Consider the following 13546-nt stretch of genomic DNA (forward strand, 5'->3'; position numbering starts at 1 on the left):
CCCATAAGCACAGCTGTTTTACATGTTCTGTTTTTATTTGGAAAGCAGATTTCCAGCAGGAAGAACAGCCTTGTGGCTGTCCAGTCTTCAACATCTTCTAAAATAAAGGTACCAGCCCCTCAGCCCATTGTGAAAAAAGACAAGCGGCAGAATTCTTCACGGTTTAGTGCCAGCAATAATAGAGAACTGCAAAAACTACCATCTTTAAAAGGTAATTTTTATTTGTCTTTTAAAAATTAAATGTTTCAATACTTGGGGAAGAAATAATGTTTTGATAGTTGCTACTTCTTATTCCTTCACTGTGTTTATATTTCTCGGCATCATCTTCTCACTTGAGTTTTTTCTTAAATGGAATGCCATTGATTTATTTACTCAACTAACATTTTAAGTTTCAGAGCTATTAAGATACCAATCCAATAACTAATGTATTATAAGTATTCTACACTAAGAGGAAAAGTTTCACATCTTTTCATAGTAGTTTCAAGTAGGCTAGCCAATTTTTCTTGCAAATTATTCCCTTTTATTAGTCTTTGAACTGTAGCAGTTCAGAAAGGAGTTTCTACAAGTAGAGTAGTTGTAAAAGTTACAGTAGAACCTCTTCATTCTTCTAGTATTAAAGAAATGAAGAAGTAGCTGTGGTACTCCATGGACTTGCTTTGTTATGAATCATTTGGAGATCACCTCCAACCAGGGCTCCTCATGGGATCAGTCAGGGGAAATTGCAGTTCACTTGAAATTTTCCCCCAAATGGCGCAGCTGCCTCTGTCCATTTGAAAGTGCAATTCCTAAAAGTTTCTTTCAGATTTTGAGGTTGAGATTTTGAAAATCTTATCAAGGAAATGGGGTAAGGACCCTAAAGAAAAAATGTGAACCTCTGAAAACTTCTATATTTGCCAATATAAAAGCTGGTACATTAAATTAAAAAAAAACACTGGGTGTTTTTCGTATCTTAAATTCTATTACTGGGCCTTTTACAGTTAATCTTCATTGGGCTGGAAGGTTGTCTCCTTTATAATTGTATTCCTAGCACTTTCACACCATGGGGCACAGCAGGAGCTCCATGCAAATGTTCAGGGATTGAGGGGAAATGGGTACATGGACAGGTGAGCACATGAGTGGGTGGGTGGTTGGATGGATAGTTGGAGGGATGGAAGTGGGTGGGTGGTTGGATGGATAGATGGAGGGATGGAAGATTTATGCATGAATTTCCTATCATTTGCTTGCTAGAAATCCAGGTTCTCCACTCACTGCATTCTGCAGAGCCTGTGTTTGGCTTATTCACTTTAGCTTTGTGATTTGATAATAAGGTCACTACATCATTTTTGATGATTCTTCCCCCTCCCAAACAGTCCATGCCTTTCTGGTGCTACTTGTTCCCATTCAGCTGGACACTTAGGGAAGCAGGCCTGTTCTAGATCCTGGGGGTGCAGCATTAAACAAAACGAAACCCCTCTCTGGCACTCAACAGTGGTGACTTAGCAAAAAGAAGGGATGTGTGCATGATACTCCTCCCTTCGATGCTCTCAGTAGGCCCAGGGTCAGAATGACTTGGATGTCTGGGATGAAAAGGCTGGGCATAGCTATTACTGACCCTTCAAGCACCAAGCCCTGCCCTAGTCCTATCCCAGCTGGCACATTGGGTCTGAGCTGTGCCCCTTTCACACACAGGTCAGAGCCTGGGCAGGCACCAGTGTAGGCTTGAGTGTTCTTCTGGTCTTCCTTCACATCTTCCAGGGAGTCTGTGTACATGCCTCTTTTTCCAGCCATCACTCTGCCTCTCTGTGCTGCTTTCAACCCCCATTTCTTTCTTTTCTGATTATACCTGTCACACAGTATTCTTCCACTGACACCTAAATTTTCATTGTTCTGCAAAAGTGTAAACTCTACATGGTCTATCCATGTCTAGGAGCATTTCACACTGATCAAGACCTCACAGGAAGCCACGCATGGTGGCACACGCCTGTAATCCCAGCAGCTCGGGATGCTGAGACAGGAGGATCACAAGTTCAAAGCCAGCCTCAGCAAATTGAGGTACTAAGCAACTCAGTTGAATGCTGTCTCTAAATAAAATACAAAATAGAGCTGGGGATGTGGCTCAGTGGTTGAGTGCTCCTGAGTTCAATCCCCAGTACCCCCCCCCCAAAAAAAAAAACCTCATTGAGCTTGTTTGATAATTCTTTCTCTGGTATTCTAGAATATCAGTAATACTGTCTGGTTCAGAAAACATCAGAATTTATTGGCATTATCTTAAAGTTCTCTATTAATTTGGATAAGAATGATATTTTTTATAACTTTCTCCTTCTGGAAGAAGACCCATTTTTGTGGGTCTTGTTTTCTGCTATGTTTTGGGCTTCTTATAAGCCTTCACCTTTTCATTAAATTTATTTTTAAATACTTTGTAATTTTTGTCACTCTTGTGACTGGATTTATTTTTGTCATTTTGATTTATTTTGATTCTCGTTAAATTCCTAAAAACAATTGGTTTTTAAATGTTTTCTTTTGCCATCACCATACCAAATTTTCTTATTAATTTAAGTAAGTCTTTACTAGAATCTGCTTATATAGCTCTTAGAGCCCTGTCAAAGGTAACTAATCAGGTCTTTTATCTCTGTTTCCTTCCCCTCCCTGCCCCAGTACTGGGAATTTCATGCAGGGCTTTTCACATGCTAAGCAAGTGCTCTACCATTAAGCTACATCCCCAGTCCTCTATTTTGTTTTGTTTTGAGAGTATCTCACTGAGTTACCCAGGCTGGCTGCAAAGTTACAATCCTCTTGCCCTAGCCTCCCAAATAGCTGGGATCACAGTGTGTCAGCACTCCTCTCTCTCTCCTAGCATTTATACCAGTACAGGTGAGCACAAGTGGGTGGGTGGTTGGATGTATTCTAATTTTATCTTAACACTGACCAGGACCAGTTAAGCCCAGGTAGTAGGGGATAGCAGGCATCCTGTTTCTCCCATTTTGATGAATAGCTTCAGGATTGCCGCATACAATGTGAAAGTGGCTCTTGGTTCTGAGAAATGATCTTCACTGGGTGGCTGGTGTCCAGGATGTGCACCAGCATGGCCCTGGCTGGCTGTCAAGCCAGGTGGTGCTGTGCCAGTGCACGTGCTATTACGGAACCAGATTAAATGCTGTGTGATTTTTTTCTCTGCAAGATGTTAATGCAATATTATAATTGCTGTCTTGATAAATCTTTCTGGTTTTGCATGATCTTTGTTGGAATAAATCTCAATAATATGCTTCAGCATATTATTGTTTTTATATATTGCCTGATTCCATTTACTTAATTTTCTTAATCTTTGATTTTATAATAAATGCTGGAGAGGATATAAAGAAAAATAACATTTTCACACTTTTGGTGGGATTGCAAATTAGTTCAACCACAATGGAAATCAGTATGGAGGTTCCTGAAAAGAGTAGGCGTGGAACTACCATATGACCCAGCTATACTACTCCTCAGTATTTATCCTGAAGAATTAAGTTGTCACACTACAGTGGTACATGCATTACCCATGTTTAAAGCAGCACCATTCACAGTAGCCAAAGTATGGAAGCAGCCCAGGTGTCCATCAGCAAATGATTGGATAAAGAAAATGTGATGTATAAACACAATGGAGTTTTATTCAGCCATAAAGAAAAATGAAATTATGTAAATTTCAGGAAAATGGATGGAACTTGAGAACATTATGTTGAGTGAAATAAGCCAAACTCACAAGGTCAGGGGTGGCAAGTTTTCTTTCGTGGAAACTAAAGAGGGAAGAAAGGTTGAGGGGAGGGGATTTCATGACAGTCCAAGAGAGATGAATAGAATAAAGTGACCAGGGGAGGGAGTAAGTGCAGGGGAGTGATAATTGGCCCAATTATATATATATATTTTTCTCTCATGTTGTTTTATGAGTTCCTTGAATTTTTACAACACTACCTTGGGAAAATGTCAACCTGGTGAAGGCAAAATAGCCAAATTTTTGTCTTAAGAGTTGGTTAATCCATGTTAAATCTATTTGTAGTGACTCTGTCACTGTCAAAGAGGTGATAAAACCGCTAACAGTTACAGCATATAGATGTAAGAAATAACACAGGTTTGAGTGACTATGCTACAGTGTTGGGACAATTAAAGTGGAAACAACTTGGGAATAAGAGAGTATATACTGGGTGTGTGTTTTCCTTTGAGAATAAAGTCCTAGCTGAATTCACAGGAGATGTAAATCTTGAGTTTATAAATTTGTAGGATTGACAGCACACTACTGCAGTAGAATAGTGTGTGCAGTTTCTTAAAGCTTTGATGAAGAAGTTTATTTCCTGAATTATTTCCCTTGCTTTAAAAAAAAAAAATATATATGTATGTTTGTGTGTGTGTGCATATATGTATGTATGTATGTATAATGTGGTGCTGAGGATCAAACCCAGTGTCTCATGTGTACTAAGGGAGCGTTTTACCACTGAACCACAAGCCCAGCCCCTCCCTTGACTTTCAAACACAAAATTGAGGAGAAACAAAAAGACAACAAAAGTTGATAGAGATGCTCCAGTTTAAGGATCAAGAATTTAAAAGACAAGGGGTTTGGACACCTTAGATGTATATTTTCAGTTACAAGTAGTTATTTTATTCAAGTAGTTATTTCCCTTGCTTCTAGAATACTTGAAAAAGTATTGCAGCATACTTGAAAAAAGTAAACTTTGTTTATTACAGTAATCTGCAAAAATAAGATGTATTTCCATTAAGCGATTAGTCATGTGATGAAGGTCCAATAGATCTATTACTTGGATGTTCAAGCATTAAAAATACTTTTTAGCATAATTATATATTGTTATATTGTGTGCACATATGAATATGTGTAACAACGAATCCCACCATTAGTACACATACAGTGCACCAATAAAAAAATGGGAAAAAAACAATATTTACTGCTTGAAGCTAGCATGTAGTGTTCTTCCTTTTTGGTACAATCATAGCTTATCAAATCTAGGTGCATTGATACTGGCACTCTGATCTTTCCTGAAGGTGGTCCACAGATGGTTTCTACCCAGCTCCTCATACCGCCATCTCATGGCAAGGATCGATGCATCGACTTCAGAAATAATAAAATTGTCTTCATGAAATAAAGTTAGAAGGTTGCTATAGGACCCAGCTGGGCTGAGTGCTTTTCTCTGTAATAATCCGTAGCTTCCTTTTATAGTGGGTCACATGGGAACTAGTACAAAGTACTGCTTAACAAATCCTTTTGTGGTCCTGGGGATAGAGTCTAGGGCTTCATGCCTGCTGGACTAGAGCTCTATCAGATCTGAGCTATATCCCCACCTCTTTATTATTCCATTTTGAGACAGGGTCTCTAATTTGAAGAGGCTGGCCTCAAACTTGGGATCCTCCTTCCTCAGCCTTCCATCCATACCCAGCTTAATGAATATTTTAATCTCTTCCACCTCTGTGGTTATTATTTCACTTTAGGAGTTCATTTATCCTTTTGACTATTTTGTTTGTGTTCAGTATCATTCATCTCTACTTTTATCTTTAATTATCCTTCTTATTTATTAAGTTGAATTCACTTATCTTTAGCTGGTTTTTAATAATAAAGGAATTTAAAGCCATATATTCCTCTGAGAATAACTTTAGCTCTATCTCATGATTTTTTTTTTAACTTTTCAAGTCACAGATTTTATTAATTTTATTGAGGCATAATTTGCATACCTATTGTGAATGGGAAAGTTGTCTTACTCCATGGGTAGCGTTGTGCATCCATTACTGCACTCCAGTTCTAGAACATTTCCATCTTACCTCATGTGCTCATTTGCCATCAGCACCCACTCCCAGCCCCCGCTGCAGGTGACCATTTCTATGCTTTCTGTCTCTAGATTTGAGATTGTACAAGATGTGGTCTTTTTCTTGTAAAGTTATGTGTTAATAACCTTCTGACTTCTCTCTTCTAGTTTTCTTGATATAAATTAATACCTCTACTATGCACTGGAACACTAGAACTTATTCCTCAAACCTGATTTTATTTTGGCATCCATTTTCTAGCCTCTCATCGTCCCCCAACCCTTATCCTTCTCAGCCTCTAGTAACTACAATTCTATTCTCAGTTTTTCTGAATCCGCATTTTTAGCTTCCACATATTAGTGACAACATAATGCATTTGTTTTTCTGACTGATTTATTCATTGTATTAGTACAATGTCTTCAAATTACATTCATGTTGCCATATATTACAGGATTTTATTCTATTTATAGCTCAGTAGTATTCCATTGTATGTATACTCCACATTTTCTTTATCCATTCATTCTTGATAGATATTTTGGTTGACTCTACATCTTTGCTATTGCAAACATTGCCACAATAAACATAGGAGTGTGGAGGTCTCTTCAACATACTGATTTCATTTCCTTTGCATATACCCAGAAGTGGGATTTCTGGATCATTTTGGTAGATCTATTTTTAGTTTATTAAGGATTCTCCATAATAGTTGTATTAATTTACATTCCCACCAAAAGTAAGAGCCCCTGTTACTCCACATCCTCATCAGCAGTTGTTATTTCTTGTGTTTTGATAATAGCAATTCTAATTGGAATGAAAAGATACCTCATAGTTTGAATTCATATCTCCTGGTTATTAGGGATATTGAGCATTTTTCACTTACACATTGTGTTTGGATATTTTCTTTTGAGAAATGCCTATTCAGATCATCTGCCCAGTTTAAAATTAAATTATTAGGAGTAATTTCTTGCTGTTGAGTTCTTTATATATTTTGGGTATTCTTCTTGTCAGAAGAATAATTTGCAGATAATTTCTCCCCTTCTGTAAGTTGTCTCCTTGGATCGTTTCCTTTGTTGAACAGAAGCTTCTTAGTATGATATAGTCCCATTTGTCTATTTTTGTTTTTATTGCTTATCCTTTGGGGGTCTTATCCAAACATCTTTGCCCATACCAATGTCTTGAAGTGTTTTCCCTGTTTTTTTTTTTTTGTTTTTTTTTTAAGTTTCAGATAATTTTAGATAATGGGATTTCTTTCTTGATTTATTTTTCAATAGGTTTGTTGTTATTGTTATTGAGTAGAAAAAATCTGATATTTTTATATTGAGTCCTGAAACTTTACTGAATTTTTAAAATCAAAATAATTTTTTAAATCATTTAGGTCTTTGATCCATTTTGAGTTTTGTTTTTATATATTGTGAGAGATAAGGGTCTACTTTCATTATCCTTTGGGGGAGGATAATAGTTTCTTGATGGAGTCTTTAGGTTTCTGCATGCATCCATCTGTCCCAGCACCATTTATTGAACACACTGTTCTTTCTCCATTGTATTTCAGCACCTCTGTCAAAAATCAATAGCTGTAGATGTGTGGATTTATTTTCTGTTCCCTTTATCTAGGTGTAGTTTTTATAATATTTACCATGCTATTTGGGTCATTATAGTTTTGTGTAGTTTATTTTGAAGTCATGTATCATAATGACTCCAGCTTAATTCTTTTTACTCCAAGGTTGCTTTGTCTATTTGGGGTCTTTCGTGATTCCATATAGACTTTATGAACTGTTTTTCTATTTCTGTGAAGAATGTCACTGGTACTTTGATAGGAATTACATTGACTCTGTAAATTAAATTACACGGGCTCTTTCCACTTATGTGTGTCCTCTTCAGTTTTTTTCTCATCAGTGTTGTATAATTTTCATTGTAGAGATCTTTTACTTACCTGTTTATTTTATTCATAAATATTTTAATTTTTGTGTCTATTGTGAATGAGATTTCTTTCTTGATTTATTTTTCAATAGGTTTGTTGTTAATGTGTAGGAAAAAATCTGATAGTTTTATATTGATTTTGTGTCCTGAAAGTTTACTGAATTTTTAAAATCAATTTTAATAGTTTCTTGGTGGAGTCTTTAGGTTTCTCTCCATATAAGATCATGTTGTCTGCAAGTGGAGATAATTTGATTTTTTTCCTTTCCAATTTGCATGTCCTTCATTTCTTTTCTTGCTTAATTGCTCTGCCTAGGATTTCTAGTATTATATTGAATAAGAGTGATAAAAGTGGACATGCTTGTCTTGTTCAGGATCTTAGAGGAAATGCTTTCAGCTTTTCCCTTCAATATATACAGCCTTTATTTTATCAAGGCATGTTTCTTCTATACCTAATATATAGAGTTTTTTTTTTTCTTCTCATGAAAGAATGTTAATTTCATCAAATGCTTTTTTGTGAGTGTATTGAGACGATCATATGGGTTTTATCCTTTATTCTCTTGATGTGATGTGTTACATCAAGAGAACCAAAAATGCGTCGACCAGTCTTGCCTCCCTAGGATAAATCCTACTTGGTCATGGTATATAATCTTTTTGATGTGTTAATAGAGTCAGTTCACTAATATTTTGTTGAGAAGTTCTGCATCTTTTTTCATCAGGGATATTGGCCTATAGTTTTCTTTTTTTCAGTTATGGCCTTGTCAGATTTTTTTTTCCTTATTAGATTTTGGCATCAAGGTAATGAATTTGGAAGGGTTTTTCCTTTTAAATTTTTTTGGAATGGTTTGAGAAGAATTGATGTTAGTTCTTTAAAAGTTTGATAAAATTCATCAGCAAAGGCTTTTCTTTGTTTAGAGATTTTTTTATTCCTGATTCATTCCTGTTTCTTATTATTTGCATTTAGGTTTTTGTTTCTTCATGGTTCAGTTTTAATAGGTCATATGGGTTCAGAAATGTATCTTTTTCTTCAGTTTTCCAATTTGTTGGCCTGCAGTTTTTTATAATAGTTCCCAATTATGTGTTTGTGGTTTTATTTCTGAAATATCAGATGTAGTGTCTCCTTTTTCATCTCTGATTCTATCTGTTTGACTCTTCTTTTTTCTGAGTCTAGGTAAAGGTGTGTTGATTTTGTTTCTTTTCAAACGTTCAGTTTTTTGTCTTAACTGATTTTTTTGGTTCTTTTAGTCTCAGTTTTGTTACTTCTCTGATTTTATTATTTATATTCTTCTACTAATTTTCGGTTTGATTTGTTCTTGCTTTTCTAGTTTCTTGAGCTGCATTATTAGTTTGTTTATTTGAATTTTTTTTTAATAGAGGCACTTATTGCTATAAACTTCCCTTTTAGTACTGTGTTTGCTGTATCCTGTAGGTTTGGGTATGTTGTGCTCCCATTTTCATTTTTGTCAAGAAATTTTTTTAATTTCCATTTTGATTTCCTTGTAGGTCCGTTACTTGTTCAGGGGCATGTTGTTTAATTTCCACGCATTTGTACAATATTTAAAATTCCTCTGATTGATTTCTAGTTTTACTCCATTGTAGCCAGAGAAGACACATGATATATAGTTTTGAGTGTTTTTTGAAATTGTTAGGACTTAGTTTGGGAGTGACATATGGTCTGTCCTAGAGAATAAGTACCATGTGTTGATTAAGAAAGATTTGTATTCTGCAGCTGTTGGATGAAATGTTCTGTAAATATCTTTTAGGCCCATTTGCATCCTCCAATATTTTTGTACTAGCGTCTATCTCTTCCTTCAGATATAATATTTGCTTTGTATATTTGGGTGCTCTGCTGTTGGGGACATAGATATTTGCAATTGTTATATCCTCTTGTTGAGTCGATCCCTTTGGGATCTATGATCCCAAAGTAAGTTTCTTATAGGCAGCATATAGTTGAGTCTTATTTTTTTTAATCCATTCAGCCAATCTGTTAACTGTAGGATTTGGTCTTTTTACATTCAGGATTATTATTAATTGTTAATAACATATTCCTTTCATTCTATTAATTTTTGTCTTTATGTTTTGCCTATTATTTGTTCCTATATTCTTCTCTTATTGTTTATCTTTGTGGTTTGATAGTTTTCTGTACTGATGTTTGATTCTTTTTCTCTTCTGTATGTCTGCTCTGCTGATAAGTTTTCTACTTTTGCATTTATTCATGATCATCTATTTGCTTATACATATAAGAGTCCCTTACATGTTCCTTTTAATGCTGGTTACTGGTAATAAGTTTCCTCCAGTTTTGCTTCTCTGGGAAAGACTTCAGTTCTTTATTTATGAAGGATAGTGTTTTAGGCACGTTTTTTATCACTGTGACCAAAAGACCTGACAAGAACAATTTTAGAGGAGAAAAAGTTTATTTGGGGGCTCTTGGTTTCAGAGATCTCAGTCCATAGATGGCAGCTCCATTGCTCTGCCTGGGATGAGGCAGATAATCATGGCAGAAGCGTGTGGCTGAAGAAAGCAGCAGGGAACATGGCACCAGGAAGCAGAGAGAAAGAGACTTCTCTCCCCAAGGAAAAAATATATACCCTAAAGGATGCCCTAATGACCCACCTCCTCCAGCCACACCCTGCCTACCTGCAGTTACCACCCAATTTATCCCTACCAGGGGATTAATGCACTGATGAGGTTAAAAATCCCAGCCTAGTCACTTCACCTCTAAGTGTTCTTGAAATGTCTGACATGAGCTTTTGGGGTACACCTCACATCTAAACCACAACAGATAGCTTTGCTGGGTGTAATATTCTTGGTTGGCACAGTACATGATCTTGTATGTCTTGCTTGATAAAGGTTTTGGAGGCTCATCCCTGTTGAGTAGTTTGTTTCTTTTGTTATTGTGAATATTGCCACTTTTTGTTTGTCCACTGACCAATTAATGGGCATGTGGGTTGGTTTTTTTAAGCTAGTATGAATGATACTGGTGTTATAAGTCTTTGTGTAAACATGAATTTTCATTTATTTTGTGTCAGTATCTATGAATTGAATTGCTGGCTTATGTGGTAAGTTTCTGTCTAGCTTTTTAAGAAACTGCCATATTATTTTTCAAAGAGGTCCCACCATTGATTCATCACAGTTCCCATGTGTCCCCTTCATTTGCTTGATATAGCCTAGCCACTGGACTGTAGCCTTTCTGTGGGTGTGTGGTGGTTTTCATTTGTATTTCCCTAGTGATTGAAAATGGCATCTTTTCATGGGCCTATTGGCTGTTTGTTTATCATTTTTAACAAAATGTATGTTCAAATCCTCTTGTATGTTTTTAAGTTGATTTTCTTATTATTATAACAGTTCTTTATGTATCTTGGATATCAGTCCTTTATTTTATCATTAAGTACAATAAAAATAAATAATTGCAAAAGTGAAATATAAAATACTCCCATAATTTTTTTATTATTATAGTTAGCAGACATAAAATTACTGCTAAATTGCTACCAAAGTTTCTAAATCATTGTTCTCAATTTCTACCTGATTGAGAATTTTCAGGTTTGTCTTTATGTGTTTGACCCATTTGTTGACCTTTTAATTTCGGAAATACTTTTTCATGTCTGAAAATTCTATTTGGTTCTTTTTAAAATCTGCAGTGTCATTTTTAAGGCTCTTCCTATTCTTTTGTACATTCCGTGCAACTTTACAGTGAGCATCACTATTCACAGCCTGCATCATAAGACCAGTGTCTGCAGTTTCTGTCACATTTTGTGCATAAATGTCTTGTTTGCTTGTGTTCCTGATCATCATCATCATCTCTGGTGTTGTTATATACTGGTCTTATATTCAAATATTTGAAACCTAGAGTCAGGGTTTTCAACAGGGATTTGTTATCATTTTAGTAGACACCTGGGGACACCTTTGCCAGAGACTTGCCAGTCTAAACCACAACAGTGACTTATTAAGTTAGCCAGGCCAGTTGTTCTGCCCAGGTGTACCCTATAGATGCTGTAAGTGGAAACCTCTCTTGGCTAGACTACGACAGGGTTGGTGCTGCATAACTCAGCAGATGGTGTCCTCCTTGTGGGAGATACGTAATCTCTGGTTGCCTAAGAAGTGAGGCTCAACTTCACTAACACATGGGAGCAAGGAGAGATTGCTCTCTCCATATACAGTTAAATGCTTCCCTTTGCAATTCAAAACCACTAATAATAATCTGTGAGGTATATCCTGACACCCAGCCGATGTTTATTCCCCATCAACCACATTAATCTTTTAAAAAGCTGTTGATAAACCTTTCCTGGATCTACAATTTTACAAGTTAATTTGGCATTCTTTTGGAAATGATTATTTTTCATACCAACTGGATAGTTAGTTATCCTGAAATATGATTCATAATAGAAAAACAGGATCAGCATAATTCCTTTGTCTTTGAGTTTTACTGGTTTCCCTGAAATGGTGACAACTTAAGCTTTTTTCTGACTTCTTTTCTGTGAATATTATTGTGGATTCTAATGTATTGTCTTTTATTTCAGTGTTTTAATCTAAAATCATTATTCTTCCTGTGTTCAAATGCATAATTTCGACCTTGGTGTCCTTTAGGCTAACTCCTATGTATTTTTTAGATCATGTATTTTTGATTTCTTGGTTTTCAGCAGTGAGATTTGCTACAGGCTCATTTTGCACCTTTCCTGCCCCAAACCTGGAATCAGCCAGTTCTCAATAGCCCTGGTTCCTTTCAGTGAGAAATGCTGTAAGAGACCAGAATCTGGATAGCAAAAGTACTCATTACTATAGGACTGAGATTACTTTTAATTGTTTTCAGTGGAGGGAGCTAGAGTATAATTATTTTTATTTTACTTATTTATTTATTTATTTTAGAGAGAGAGAGAGAGAGAGAGAATGAATTTTAATATTTATTTTTTAGTTATCGGTGGACACAACATCTTTGTTTGTATGTGGGGCTGAGGAACCTGGGCCGCACACATGCCAGGCGAGCACGCTACCACTTGAGCCACATCCCCAGCACGAGTATAATTATTTTTAAATCATGCATTTAATTTGATATCTTTAATTAAATTTCATTATTATATAATAGTATTTTCACTTTTTTTCTTGGATTTTCATAGTTTTACCTCTATCTTATATTGAAAATCTTGCTAACATCATCAATGTAATTTTGGCTATATAGTCTACTAAAACAATCCATTACAGTTGGAACTTCGAATTGGCTCATCTCATTGTAGAAAGAGCTGTTGGCATTTTTGTTGGAATCCTATTAAATTATAAAGTGTCCAAGGAATGGTTTGCATCTTAAGGTGTTTGCCTTCTGTTTTAGGACTGTGCCGTGTTTATTTTCCAAAGCCACTTTTGTTTCCTTTAGGGATATTTTATAGTTTCTCTCATGTGGATTTTACACATTTCTTATTAATACCCAGATAGTCCATTATTGCTGCTGTTGGAAATGGAGTTTTCTCTTACATGTGTCTTCTACATAGTAGTCATTATTTCTGAATGTTGGCCCTTACTTTTGCCTCATGCTTCTTTACTGAATTATCATCTTACTCCTTACAATATTTCTCAGTTGATTCTTTTGAACATTCCAGCTATCTAGATCATCTGCATAAAAAGATAGTTTCACCTCTTTGCTTTGATTCTTACACATTGCATGTCTTTCACTTGAGTTGATTGATAATTCCAGTACAGTGGTTCACAGTGGTGGTAAGAGCGGGCATGCTTGTCTTGTTCCTGACATCAGTGGGAATGGCAGGTGTGATTTCTAACCATTGTTTATTATTTCATTGTGTGGGTACCCCAGATTTTCAGCTGTTATAAACAGTGCTCTTATGTAAATCTATTATTGTCCTGTTCTCATCTCTGCACTTTTCCTTAAGCT

The 13546-nt window shown here is 35.8% G+C and overlaps 1 protein-coding gene across 4 annotated transcripts in view; it reads left to right on the forward strand.

Moving 5' to 3' along the window:
- Ppp2r5c (protein phosphatase 2 regulatory subunit B'gamma) overlaps nucleotides 1–13546 on the forward strand; it is a 139645-nt gene that overhangs the window by 18746 nt on the left and 107353 nt on the right. For 3 of the 4 annotated variants that reach the window (XM_015495778.2, XM_015495771.2, XM_048799348.1), the window contains exon 2: nucleotides 49–211. The gene's annotated coding sequence lies outside the window, so the exon portion shown is untranslated. Of the gene's footprint in view, nucleotides 1–45; nucleotides 212–13546 lie in introns of all 4 variants that reach the window. The other variant, XM_015495783.2, reaches the window with a different exon arrangement.

Source organism: Marmota marmota, unplaced genomic scaffold (genome assembly GCF_001458135.2).
Source record: "Marmota marmota marmota unplaced genomic scaffold, marMar, whole genome shotgun sequence".
Taxonomy (NCBI): domain Eukaryota; kingdom Metazoa; phylum Chordata; class Mammalia; order Rodentia; family Sciuridae; genus Marmota; species Marmota marmota.